General features: G+C 36.0%; 1 protein-coding gene across 1 annotated transcript in view; it reads left to right on the plus strand.

The window, feature by feature from the left end:
* jarid2b (jumonji, AT rich interactive domain 2b) overlaps positions 1-15098 on the plus strand; it is a 177968-nt gene that overhangs the window by 71883 nt on the left and 90987 nt on the right. The window lies entirely within an intron of this gene.

Consider the following 15098-nt stretch of genomic DNA (forward strand, 5'->3'; position numbering starts at 1 on the left):
TTTTCAAACAAAATACAACGTGTTAATGTTAATCTGGCGTCATGTTGACGTCTTGTGCCTGTTGGGTGTTAAAGGCTAATTCATCATACTGTAAACATCTGTAATTTTCTCATCAGTGACATTCATCTAAACAGTCTCCGGGTCAATGCGTGTAAAGATTTTGGACATCTTCTTGAACACGTTTAGTGCTTCCAAACAGTTTGCTGCAATTATAAATCGCCCATGTCTTCAGGTAGTTCAGTATGATGTGATTTACCTTCTGTGTGTGATTTGATTGGACTGGAATCACAGGACTTAGACAGGAAATTATAAAGTTGTGCCTACAGGTTGAAGGAAGTTAGTGGAGTAAAAGTACCTATTTGGCACTAAAGATGTACTCAAGTAAAGTACACATTTTTAAAACTACTTAGTAAATTACAATTTCTGAGAAAAACAACTCAATTACAGTCAATTGAGTATTTGTAATTTGTTACTTTACATCCCTGAATTTGACAATACAGCACATTCTCCATAAAGTAAAATTTGGACTTCAGCTTTGAGAATGGCTTTAGTTCACTTACTGATTCTGTTTGACCAAAAAAAAAAAAAAAAAAATTGAATTGCCTTTTATGTCTAAATGCGAACCCCCGTACTTTAGCACTGAACTGTCAAAATTGTCCGATAATGCTGTCGATTTTAAGTGATTATGAGTTTATGAGCATATTTCATACATTTTATGACTGTTTTTGGGCTCCAGCTCTTCTGTTATCACGCTGTAAATGGAATTGAGATGTTTTAGCAAAGATATTTTATTTTTGGTTTCTTACTGAATGTCTGAGTCTGTTTTGGCCAGTGTTAGCAGAAACCTGTTTTACTGTCACCTCACGTTCTCTCTCTCACACACGCACACTGCTCCTGGCGCTGCTCCAGTTGGCAGGAGCTGGTACTGAGGTAACAAGCTAACTTTGGTCAATTACAACAGTGTCACAAAGAGCAAATGGGGGGACGAATGGAGGTACTGAGAGGAGAAGAGGTCAGGGTCATGGAGAAGTACATGTTAGACATGTTGCAGAGAGCATGTCACTGGATTCCTGAGGGGAAAAGAGGGGAAAAATGTGTGAAATTAAAGCAAAATTTGTACTGAGAGTTATATTTGTATTGGATTTGTTTAAATCATTGAATAAGTTTACACATTTATATTTATACAAACTTGTACATTTGTATATACATTTAAAAGGATTTTATGTATATTTGCGCTTTATGGCATGGTGCAATATCCTGCTGAAAGTAGCCATCAGAAGATGGGTACACTGTGGTCATAAAGGGATGGACATGGTCAGCAACAATACTCAGGTAGGCTGTGGCATTGACATGATGCTCAATTGGTACTAATGGGCCCAAAGTGTGCCAAGACAAAATCCCCCACACCATTACACCACCACCAGCCTGAATCATTGATACAAGGCAGGATGGATCCATGCTTTCATGTTGTTGATGCCAAATTCTGATGGTACCATCCGAATGTCGCAGCAGAAATCGAGACTCATCAGATCAGGCAATGTTTTTCCAATCTTTAGTTGTCCGATTTTGGTGAGCCTGTGTGAATTTTAGCCTCAGTTCCCTGTTCTTAACTGACAGGAGTGGCAGCCGGTGTGGTCTTCTGCTGCTGTAGCCTATCCGCTTCAAGGTTCAACGTGTTGTGCGTTCAGAGTTGCTCGTCTGCATACCTCGGTTGTAACGAGTGGTTATTTGAGTTGCTGTTGCCTTTCTATCAGCTCGAACCAGCCTGGCCATTGTCCACTGACCCTCAGAACTGCCGCTCACTGGATATTTTCTCTTTTTCAGACCATTCTCTGTAAACCCTAGAGATGGTTGTGGGTGAAAATCCCAGTAGATTAGCAGTTTCTGAAATATTTAGACCAGCTCGTCTGGCAACAACAGCCATGCCACGTTCAAAGTCACTTAAATCACCTTTCTTCCCCATTCTGTTGCTCTGTTTGAACTGCAGCAGATCGTCTTGACCATGTCTAAATGCCTAAATGCCATGTGATTGGCTTATTAGAAATTTGTGTTAGAGCCGTTTGACAGGCGTACCTAATAAAGTGGCCGGTGGGTGTATTATGAAGTAATACATTAAATCAAAGTAAGAAAACCAAACTTTCTCTAAACAGCATTTTCAGTTGATCAAATTATTTCAATTTGATTGCTAAACTCTTCTAAGGTTAAATCATTGGTGGTGTTCAAAAAGGATACAAGCATCTCATCATTTGTGTTATTTTTATCAGTTGCTGATTAAATGGTAACATTTTTATTTTAAATTAAAAAATTAAAATTGTGTTTTACACAAACACATCACTATAAACTGTAAATCCAGAGAAACAGCATACAAGCGATCTCTTGTTTTAATTTTTTTTCCCCATAGCTCTATATAGCTAGTGTTGCTAGTGTGTGCATTTATACCATTGTTTTGGCTTAGATAATACATGTTAGATAACAGCATAATAAATGTTTCAAGAGAACAACACTTGCACCTGCTGTGATAAAGCTGTTTTTAATGCGTGTACTTTTAAAGGTTCCTAAAGAAACCAGTGTCTTAAATGTGTGCAAAGATCTTGAAGTTTACCATAAGCAGACTATATCTTTGTCTCCAAATAAACTGAACATCCACATATGCCATTTTAATGGCTGTGTTTAACCTGACATACACCATCTAGCTTGAATGTATTGATTTGAATGTGAAATGAATTGTTGTTGTTGTTGTTGTTGTTGTTTTTTTATTGTTGTTGTTTGTTTGTTTTGGGTGACATTAGTCCTTTGTGTGACAGAATTAAGCTTGTACCACTTTTTAAAGTTGTGATCCTTTTGAATCTATAGAATTCTTCGGAAAGTCTGTGTTCTCAGGAACAATATATGACCGATTAGCATAGCTAAGTGAAATAGCTTTGTGGAGGATTTATATGATTCTTTTCCCTATTTCTTTCTGAAAATAATAAACTCTGTAAGTGAAGGAGTGTTTTAACAGCTGACTTTTGCTAACAGTAATGAGCTTGCTGTGTTTACTTGTCCTGACTTCTTCTCTGTAGTTACACTCGTGTTAGCAAAACCATGTGTTTCCTTGTGCCGATTCCCCAAAGCCTCCGCCGCCAGCTTAAACTCTTACATATGACTAGGAGAAACTCTTGTTTGTCTCTCTGTGTGTGTGCTTTAGCATTAAGAGCTTCCGGTAGCTCTATATGATCTTTAGAGGCCCAAACAGAGCAAGACATGCTAAAATACATGAAGGGAGATTATAGTTGACAGCTATGGAAGCTGAGATGTCAAGAGATAAAAGCTGATTTTTGAAATCTTTTGTGATCTGTGGTGATGTAGCAGTTTTAACCAGCTTGAGCCAGATGGTTTATAACAGGTCGAAACCAGATCTGCCTGGCTGGTAGTCAATATCACTTTAGACCAGCTAATGAACATAAATGACCTAGATTATTGGAGCAGTCAGAAAACAGCAGCCACCTTACATTAGCTTCAGCTCGGGTTTGAGCTATTGGGGTTTAAGATCAGGTCTTGGAAACATTTGTCGTTTTCTTCCTTTTTTTGTTTAATTTCGTCGGTTATGCTTACAATAAGTTTGTGTTAGTTAAAGGTGCTTGTCTTCAGAAACCTTTTTTTTGTTGTGCTAGTTGAAAATCTCTTCACATTCCAATAGTAGTGATTAAAGTAAAGGATCTAAATGTATTTATATGTATTTTTACATTCTAGGTAAGGCATAAGAAAATTTTAATTAAAATTTGTCAGGTGGATAATTCCTGTAATTCCGATAAGTAGCCCAAACTGTCTGTCAACAAATGTAGATTTGTACATCTGCGCACCCCTGTTCATGCAGACCCGCCATTTGCACATGCACACGCATTCACGAGAGATTGACAGCAGTGAAAACAAATGCTGAATCAAAACTTTTTAAAATCCAGAATTAATATTGGAGTTACTTTTGCACGTTGGAGGAAGGACGACACCATGGCTGTTAGACAGGGAATGTTATGCTTAAACTATTTTAGTTACGCAAAGCTTATGTAGATTGTGTAGTTTTACAAATGGGTTATATGCAGGGAAATGATGTTCAGCCACTGAAATCTTCCAGCGAAATATTGATGTGACTATTTTTAATGTCATATGGAACATTTCACAGCATCAATAATGTAGATTTTCATTTAGTTTAACAACAAAACATAAGTAAATAGCATTATTCCGCCTAGCCTGATTTACTGAGGTGAAGTTGCTTTTATATTCACATTGGTTCATTTTTGAACAGTGACAACCTGTGATGTGCTCCCTATATTGTTTACCATGCTACTCTCAATATTTGCTCTGAAATAGCATGCAAGTATGGCTTAGTAAAAAGTGTAATTCCTGCACGCTGCCAGCCAACCACTAGGTAACAGTAGTCGATTTAGGACAAAGCGCAGTGAGACCAGCGATCCTTGCATGCATGAAATATTGCACTATGACAAGTTTTGCTTGCTAAACAACTGAAAACGTGCTAGATATATTCCAGTTGTTCATTCAGAATTGAAGTATTTAAAAAAAATCTTCTAACTGGTGAATGATAGGATAGTGGGTTGCCTACTGTCATCTTTACGATGCGCGCTCGTGTTTCATGAGTCGTGGCTTTAGACAATAGGGATGGGACTGTTTTCAAAGCTATTATGCTAACGGTTAGCACTTTGGAAGATCACCTACTGCACTTTTAATAAATACTAAAATGAGCAAACAATGATTTTTTTAAAGTTATTTTAACGTTAACTAATGTAAACCAGCAAGAATTAGGATTTTAGTAATACATTAGTGTTATGTTGATCTGATTAATAAATGCTGTACAAGTTTTTATTTATTTATTTACTTTTTTTAAAATTATTATTAATTCCTTTTGAAAACCTTCAAAAAAACAATTAACCAATTGTAAAAACATCTTAATCAACTAGTAAGTCCAAATAGCAGCATCCACAAACAAAAAAACTAATAAATATAAATAAATAATAAAATACAATGCAATATAATAAAAGGGGGTTAATCATCAAAATATACCTTTAGCAGACTACATAGTTAAGGGCTTTTTATGTCGCATAAGCTTTAAAGAGTTGAAGACATTAAATCTTTCTGGAAAAGCAAAAAAGTAAGGGGTAATTAAAAAAATCTGCATTTATGGATGAAATAATTTGCCACAGACCCAATATTGTTAATCAAAAATTCCAGATCAGAATTCTGACAAAATTACATACTTTAATCGTAACCAAACAGAAATGTCATCCCATTACCTTTTTGAAAATTTGCATAAATAAAACATGTTCCAATGACTCTATGTCTGCATCACAAAGTACGTTACGATCCATATTAAATCCATGTCTGAGGAACTCATTACAAGGATACATATCGTTAATTATTTTAAACTGAACTTCTTTTGCCTTTGGTAGAAGTGGAAAAAAGAGAAATCTTGTCTTCAGGAAAATAAAAAAGGGGTCTTTTCTTAACTTTTAGAATGGAAAAGCTGTGTCTTTACTAACATTCTTACAGTATTATTATTATTTTTTTCCCCTTTATTTTTTTACCAAGAACAAATTACATTGTTTATGCAGACACACACACACACACACACGCACACACACGCACACACACACACACACACACACACACACACACACACACACACACACACACACACACACACACACACACACACACACATATATATATATATATATATATATATATATATATATATATATATATATATATATATATATATATATATATATATATATATATATATAAACCCACTTCAACAAACCCTAAATACACTGCCTAAAGAAAGATAATAAAGAAGAAAAGTAATAATAACAACGTTAATAATAGAGAAGAAAAAAAAACTGCTGAATTTTATAAAATAAAAGAAAATAAATAAATTAAATAATAATAAATACATAAATAGAGTTCTTACTGTATTATTAATACAACTCTGCCCTATAAAATTAATACCAGAAATAATTAGATTACCCAATCTTGGTATCACAGAAGAATAACCCAATTCCCCTTTGATCAGCTGAACCAAAACAAAAGAAATAGCTTTCAACAAAGTCATATACAATTTCTGAGTACAAATGATATGGTATTTTTCACAAAAATCAACATAACTGAGGAAATTTCCATCCCTATCAATGATGTACAAGTATTGTTCAGTTTTAGTTAATGCATTTGCTAATATGAACATAAAGCGTGACCTTTTTGTCTTGGAGTATATTTTCTTATTTTTTTTTTATTTTCTTTCCATTTTCTTTAAATTTTACGAAGGTTTTCAAGTGATTGTCTTTCCGAAACAAATCCGTCAGTATTTTGCTTGGCTCTGCTTTCTTCTTATTTTTATCTTTTTTGGGGGGGTATTTTCTACAATCTTTTAGCAGAATATTGCCATTCTTCCATCTTGCTTTCCTTTCCTTTCTCTTAATAGTTTTCTATTTTGTTTTACTTTGCTCTACGATCAATGTTTATGTTTCGCCTGTTTTTAATTTCCAATGTCTTTCAGCAAATCGTTTTTTGAAGTCGCCCATAGAGTTTAAACGGGCATATTGCTTTTGTCAATCATCTCAGCCCCGTCTTCAGCACAAACCAGTTCACACACTTGAAGATCTGTTTTCCTTCCATCTGTGTGTGTGTTTGTGTTAGGGTGGGTGGCATGGCTGTTGTGGGTTTGTATACATCTTCCTGTGCCACCCAGGAGAAACAAGAGTTGCATTTCCTCTTAAATCCCTCCATGCTGATTACGCTCTTTGATTTCAGCTTTGTTCCTCTCCAACATGCTGCTGCAGTGGAGAAGTCTCTGCGTTTATTTATTAAAGGCTCGCGCAGGCTATGGGGCGACCTGTCAGATCCATTAGACCATCTCTCATCAAAAGTAAAGAAAGAGAGAATGTGAAGGAGAGGTTTTATAAATTGTGGAGGGAAAAAAAGGGGTGTTAAAAAAAAGGGATGGAGAGGTGGGGGTCTTGGAGTGTTTGGTTGCGGTGCTTTAAACGTGTTTAGCAGAGGCGCATTAAGACTTCACACAGCGCAGGCAGGAATTCTCCAGTTTCATAAGGCTGATCTCTGCACCAGCTCCACGGGGCATTTTCTCCACAAATGTCATCTCACTCGCACAGACTCAGACTTTCACTCCCTTCGGTGACCACATGGGGACACAACTGTGTGTTTGTTTTGCTTGACCTTGCTTTGGAAATTAACCCTTTGTTGAGCTCCAAAAAAATATTACTGGCGCTTGTACATTCATTTTATTTCTGTGTTCGTTGAATGAACGAATAGAGTTCATATCGTTTACTAGCTGAAAAGAACTTTTTTGTAACGATAAATTTAAACAAATACCAAACAAACGTGTTGTTTGAAATGAAATCATACCAGTTTATTTATTTATTTATTTATTTATTTATTTATTTATTTATCACTTAAAATATATCAATACATTTATAAAAGGGTCAGTTGTTACCTTAATCTCATAAAAGTATAACTGTTTGAAATATCTTTAAAATAAGCTCTCAAAGGTGTCAAAATGTTAAAAAAAGTAAACGTTAACGGGATAGTTAAATGGTATAATTATTTTAGTTTAGCATATTAAGTTTATAATATAATATTTTATAATAATAGAGATGTTTAAAATTGATGACTTTCTTATTTCTGTCAAATGCAAAAGAAGATGTTTTGGTTTCTTGCATCCATTGACTGTCATAGTAAATGATATTAGTATGGAAGTCAATGGATGCCAGCAGCCAGCATTCTTCAAGCTATCTTCTTTTGTGTTTTACAGAAGAAAGAAATTACAATAGGTTCTAATATGTGAGTAAATGATAACACAATTTCATGACAATTCATTTTTCTTGCTTTAAATCTACACTCAAAAATGATTACTGCTGTTGCTTCATGAGCTGTAACAACACAATTCTTGTAATTTATTTGGCTAATTTATTTGTTTGATGTTCAGTCCACTTAAATTTGTAAACCGTTAACTTAAGCGTTTTGTGTTGTGACAACATCAAGGAATTGTGTTGGTCCAACTACCTGGTACCTCCTGCGTGCACTGTAAAATATGAAGGGTTGAACACAACTCATTTATGTTTTCCCAACACAAATCAAATAAGTTAACTTAACACTTTTAACAGATTTATGTGGATTGAACTTTAAATTAAGTTGTCCCATTGAAATCTCAAGAATTGTGTTGATTCAGCTCATTTTGATTAAGTAATTTGAACAAGTAAATCAAAATAGTTTGAGTGTGGGATTGAATTAAGAAAGGGAAATGTTGACAATAAAAGTAATCTTAGGTGTTTAAAGTTAATATAAAGACTTGATAGAGTTTAATCTTCACTTTAGTTTAAAAATTTAGAAGAGTTTATTGTAATGCTTTGAGTTTTTAGATTACCACCTAGCAGAAGCACCCATACCTTGGGTGTTGGCAGCTTAATTAGCAAAAATGCAGTTGCTTTGCTCAGTGAGCAACAACTGTCCTAAAATGAGTTCTGAGATCAGTCTCAATCAACTGTATGTAACTCGTGAAATATGCTTAAAATGGCTCGTTTAGTTCATTTAAGATAACTTCAAATAAAACAAAGAGACTTTGAAAAGTACGACACATAATAGACATGCATGATATTATCAGACCTTTGAGTTTAAGTGAAATAAAAAAAAATGTATTATGTACTTTTATTTGATAAAATCATGTTGGACCAACTCAATTGTGTGTGTGTGTATATATATATATATATATATATATATATATATATATATATATATATATATATATATATATATATATATATATATATATATATATATATATATATATATATATATATATATATATATATATATATTAGTTGGTGCTAAACAAATTCATTGGGTGGAAATCCTGCTCTCAATTAAATTGAGTTCATCCAATAAGTTATTTTTTTGAGTGTTTTGTTTTGTTATAGGATTGACGTATATGTGTTTGCCAGCCAAAGCTACATTATAATCTCCTCTCATTCTGCTGGTGTTGAGTGTATTGATCCAGCAAGGCTGTGAGCTCTGAGATCGCTCATGCTTCACCCATCTAATGTGTGAGGTTTCCTCCCAGTCACACTCCACTGACTCTGTCCAGAGTGCTCTGTGTGTGTGTGCACGTGTGCTCTATTCTGTACACTTAAGGTGCACATTATTAGCCTTTTGACACTCTGTGTGGTTACTAAGTATATGACTAGACACTGAATCTATACCCACGGGATTACAGAAAGTGCTGTATGCCTCCGCAACACGATTTGTGTGTTTAAAACATGCTTTTACATTGCCTACATTTACATTTCTTCCAAAATCTACTAAAGATGTGTGGAAAAAGTCAACATCCTATCTGCTCTGCAAAAAAAAGTCTTGTTTTTAGTTCAGATATCAAACCAAACCTAAATCAAGAAGACAAGAAGTTGAACATAATGTTTTGTTTTCAGTTTTTCTGTAAACCAATCATACTGTACCTTATGACAGGAGTTCTCAACCTGTTTCACTTCAGGGCCCACTTCTTTCTCCGATCAATTTTTGAAAGCCCACCTGTCTGACATTTTCTCTAAAATGTTTGTATAAATGGTTGTGCTTTCTATGATTTTCTATTATCTGCATTCTCTAAAAAATATATATAATTTTATTTAAATTAAATTAGATATAAAAATAAAACTATAAATGGGTGCGCGTCCCTAATAAAACACTCACAAGACATTAATTTGAACAACCATGTGGATTTACTAAATAGTTCACACTTCACACATAGTTTGTGAATGAACAGACTTGCGTGTACTAGTTGCAGACGCGATCATGAGGATGTATTTTTGCCGAGTTTAAAATAATCAATCCCAGAACAGGAGAATGTGCAATACTTGATGAAATCCAAAAAATATAGTATAATATTGAGAGTTCATTTTTAAGCCATCTCGCGGCCCACCTGCAGGATCGCTGAGGCCCACTAGTGGTTGAGAATCCCTGCCTTATGACATTCTGTGTATTGCTATGAAATGTATGACTAGACATTTAATCTACACCCATGGCACTGCAAAAAGTGTTGTATGCCTCTGCAACACAAATCAACAGGTCCTATCTGCACTTCAAAAAAAATGCTTTACTTGGAATTTTTGTCTTGTTTTTAGTCCAGATATTAAAAATAAAGTTGTGCTTTCTTTTCAGAAATAAGTCAAAAATTTGGTTTTTCCGTTAACCAATCATATTAATCTGCCAGTAGGTTAAATCAAACTGAAAACAAGATTGTTTTACTTGCTCCATGGGCAGATTATTAAACTTTTTAAAGCAGTATTTTTTTAATTAGTATTTTGACTAAAAATTTCAGAGAACAAAATATATTTTGCTTATTTAAAAAATTCTTGAAGTCTTTTATATACATATATATATATATATATATATATATATATATATATATATATATATATATATATATATATACATATAAATATATATATATATATATATATATATATATATATATATATATATATATATATATATATATATATATATTTAGACTAGAAACAAACAAAAACTTTCAGAAAAGCAGAATGGGATATCAAACTGGTCACACAAAAAGCCTAATGCGACATTCATTTGCGTTGTGGTGAATTTGAGCAAGTATATCTTGCTCTGTAAATTTTTTTGGCTATATAGGCAAAACTCAAGCAGTGAGGTGGAGCTTATTTAAAGATCAGATTAATCTGGTTTGGTTCTTCACCGTTTTCTGGAACCCTTGGAGCTTTTTGTGCATGACTGTGGAAAAATGTGTCCAACTTTTTTGTGTATTGCTATGGTTTGCATTCTGTGTGTGGGGGTACAAAATCCTAACAACATCAGAGAAGCTTGGTCACAAGGCCACTGTGTCAAGTTCAACATTACCTCAGACACAAAACTCCCTTCACTGCACACAAAACATTCATGTGCAGTTCAAGAGCTCACAGAACTGTCGGATTTGAGAGAGTTCAGAAGGACTACATGCTCTTCTAGCTAACTCTGAGCTCTTCTTCCTGTCTTTTTAATTTTGGTCGGTCCTAATTGCTCATGACTGTATGCCGATCAAATGCATGATCCTTGTTGCATGTGTTTAAAGAGCAGCTTGAGGCTGTGTGTGTGTGGTCTCCTGCAGGCTGTGACAGATATCAGGCCTGCTCAGACTCACACTGAAGGAGAGTGTTTGGTCAGATTTGCAATGCAATAATACATTAAATTCAGCCTATCCCATGCAGTTAAGACATTTCAACAACCACAACAGAGAGATAGATCTATCCAACCTGCTTTATATCTTTCAAGTGTTGAGGTGAGATTTTAAATGTTGTTATTTGTGATCTGCTGTAATTCACTCTAAAATAAACCTTCAGTCATTATTTTTTAACCTTCATGTTGTTCCAGACTTGTTTTCATGGACCACAAAAGAAAAAAATGTACAGACTCTCATTTCTCATACAAGTAGACAGATTTGCTACCAAAAAAAATGAATGTGTGTGTGTGTGTGTATAAAAAAAAAGGTGTCTTCTTCTGTAGGGCCAATGTCCAACAAAGTTTACCTTTTCAGATGAAGCCTGGGAGACTTATATTATTTTAAGCAAACACTGTTATCCATGGGGTGAAAAATTAATCCATGCAAGTTAATCCCACTGTAAATACATAATTAATTTACTTATTTGCTTATTTATTTGATTAATTAAATGTTTGTTTTGGTAATCTATGATCACAGTCTGCCTATGTACTTCCATGTTTAGAATGGTGGTCCTTTTTTGTTGACGTCAGTTTGACGGCTTCAACCACAATATTCTTAACCATGCCGCTCTTACCTTTAGTTTGCTATGAGGGAATGATGTGTAAAAAGAAAGCTCTGCTCCCTACACAATATTCCATTTCAGTTGGAAGTACATCAACACAAATAAAAGTTTCAGCAACATCCAGTTCACACTGGCTGCGTCCGAAACCGCATGCTTCCATACTATACAGTACGCTAAAATCAGCATGCGAGCAGAGTAGTACGTCCGAGTTCATAGAATCCGAAAAACGGGAAGTACCCAGATGACTTACTATTTCCGGCGAGATTCTGAAGTGCAAATCCCATGCATGCTGCGCTATCCCATGATGCTTCGTGAGAGAATTCATTATTGGGAGTAATGCGATGCAACTGACGCAGGTAGGTCACATGACCATGACAAAATGGCGGATATAGTACGTCCGAATTCCATTCATACTTACATACATACTGTATAGAACGTACTTTTCTAACGGCCGAGTAGTATGTTTAAATTCAAATGCAGTACCTACTGAGTGAAAGGTGGTTTCGGACGCAGCCGCTGACTAATAATTTAATTAGTTTTGGAAGGAAGCAGTTCTGCAGGAAGGTGGCCTTCCAGGGGCAAGATTCGAGACCTCTGCCCTACATGATCAGCCACATGACTAGTAATCATCTCAAGCACTGCTCAATAGATGCATCTGTGTCCAAATAATTTCCCCTCCCCCTTATGTTTTATCTATCTTGAAATGGCTTTTTAAAGGCTGCTTGAAATACTGATTTGTTTTTGTTAATTTGTCAGCATTAGCCTGGTCAGCTTCTATCTTCTGGTCGCTAGCAGACATAACCAGTGGGGCCCCAGTCTGAGGCTATTGTGTATAGGGGTTTTGTTGATAAAGCCTCTTTTTATTGGACCAGCTGTAGCTCTGACGGTGGCCAGCTCTCCTCTCCTATAACCTGTAATTCAGTCTGGCATTTATTTATTTCTGTAAAATGGAAACGCAAAGCTCTCTTATAAATCTATTACATTTTGGCTGTTGGTTTCCTCTTGACGTTGCTGACTGGCGATGGCAATTTGTCACTCAAGCATGTTAAACTCTGTTGTGCTGTCCATCTGTGGGCTGCCTGTGGCACAGCGCCAGTGTTGAGCTGATCAGTGGAGCGGAAAGGAAATGATAACCGAGTCTCGGCACAGAGGCTTGCTTTTGCCGCCCTGCGCTGTCGCTGCAAGCAAAGCCAGAGGACGGAAAGTGTCAGGAGTCCCAATCTTTAAATCTGTCCATTCACTCCTTTTCCACCTAACTGCCCACCAGTATCCTCTCAAACATTTAAAGCACTTTTTCCAACCTGGGCTAACTTAATGTTAAATATCTGCAGACTATGTAATTGTTAAAAGCAGCTTTCCTTATTGGTGACCTTTCGAAAAGGATCCGTGTATTCTGACAAACATTTGAATGTTGAACCATGAGCGAAGATGCGAAATTTCCTAGGACAGACTCTTTCTTCGGACACTTGGCTCTGCAGTGATGCATGCTGCGCACACATTCCAATGTCATGAGGTAGAGTGTGTAATGGGGTGCCTCTGTTGGCCTCCTGCTTCAGATCACCTCTCTCCTTTTCTTTTTTTGTCCATTCCACGCATTATGCTGAGAGCAAACAAAACAAAACCACGTTCTTGTCATGGATGACTTTAGCCATGCTTTGTTGTTCAACCAATCGGCCTTAATCAGCTTCCAGCACAATCAGCCAGTGCAGACGTACGTTCTGTGGTGCTGACCCACATTTCAGGCAAATACCACTGTGTGCGCTGGTTTCCTTTCATCCTCCAGCATCTGGAGGACATGTGTAGAGAGGAAGAAGTGTTTTAATATTTTTGCTCTTTAAGGCTATCTCTCCCGGCCTTGTTTTCCCCTCTTGCTTTGTCCCTTTTTTCTTCAAGGATTTCATGTTATAACAAATTTCTTGATGTTAAGAGAAAGATCTCTGTTGGCGCTTGGCCTACATTCTTTGTTGACTAGGTCCAGGACTGTGTGGCTATATTTAGTGTCGTTCATACAAGCAGTCTTCTAGTGTTTCTTTAAAAGAACGCCTCTCGAGAGTTTGGACCTTGTACATGCCTGCTAAGGAATCAGTTGTCATTACATATTCATCTGGGAGATGTGTATGAACTTCATGCTTTGAGATAAAAAATTGTGTTTTTCTTTCAGTTGTAGTTTGATATACATTGAATGTATGAGCTGATTGACTGATACATTGCTAGAAAAACATTTGGTCTTCAACAAGTTGACATCAATGATCTAGCGTCAACAAAACCAGATTGTGTTGTAAATGTGTCTTGACCAATAAACTGCAAGTGACCACCATTAAAATGATAATGTGTGTTCTCTCTTCTATGCCCGAATGAGAGGAAGTACATTTCCATACACACAGGTGTAAATGGGTGGCCGCGTTTATATATTGTTATTCCATTGTCCTTGGAAACTGGAACTAGTGCTGCACCTATATGAACCATTAACAAAGCTGTTTACTTAGCATTTTCCCAGGTCTTCTCGCTTACCACAGAGGGATTTGCTCATGCACAGTAAACAAATTGGCGCTCTCGTTTTCAAAATAAAAGTCTCACATACATAGTAAGTGAAATATACGCGTAAAATAAGGGAGGAAACTTATTGTTGTCTCATTAGAAAACATTGCTGCTTATCAAATGCAGCATGAGGCGTGCATAGCATTTTTTATGATCTCTGAGCATGATGACATGGCTGTTTGTCAGGTCCGGATGAACGACCCAAATTAGGCATACATGCAAATGAGGAGGGTGTGGCCTGTAAGTCTTGTCACAGTTTGTTTTGTCTTCTGATTGGCCCGTTGTCCACCGGGGTTTTACATTCATGGAATTTACATGAGAATGAGGAAACCGTGGTGTCTGAGGCTCACAGTATGCCCGTTTCCATGTTTGTGGATTCTGGAAGTTCAAAAAATCTCCAGAAACTGTTTTATAAGCTCAATTATTACTCCATATAATACCCATAGAATCAGAAGGTCCATGATTGACCATATTTGGCTGGTTTCGTGAATATTAATGAGCTCTTGCATACATGCAAATGTGGAGAGTGTGGCTTGTAAGTCTCGTTACAGTTTGTTTTGTCTTCTGATTGGCCTGTTGTCCACCGGGGTTTTTAGTCTTGTGGAATTTACATAAGAGCGAGGAAAAAGTGGTGTCTGATGCTCAACGTATGCCTATTTCCATATACTGATCTTTTATTATTTTACAATGCTTTGGTAGAACCCAGAT

Source organism: Danio aesculapii, chromosome 19 (genome assembly GCF_903798145.1).
Source record: "Danio aesculapii chromosome 19, fDanAes4.1, whole genome shotgun sequence".
NCBI lineage: Eukaryota > Metazoa > Chordata > Actinopteri > Cypriniformes > Danionidae > Danio > Danio aesculapii.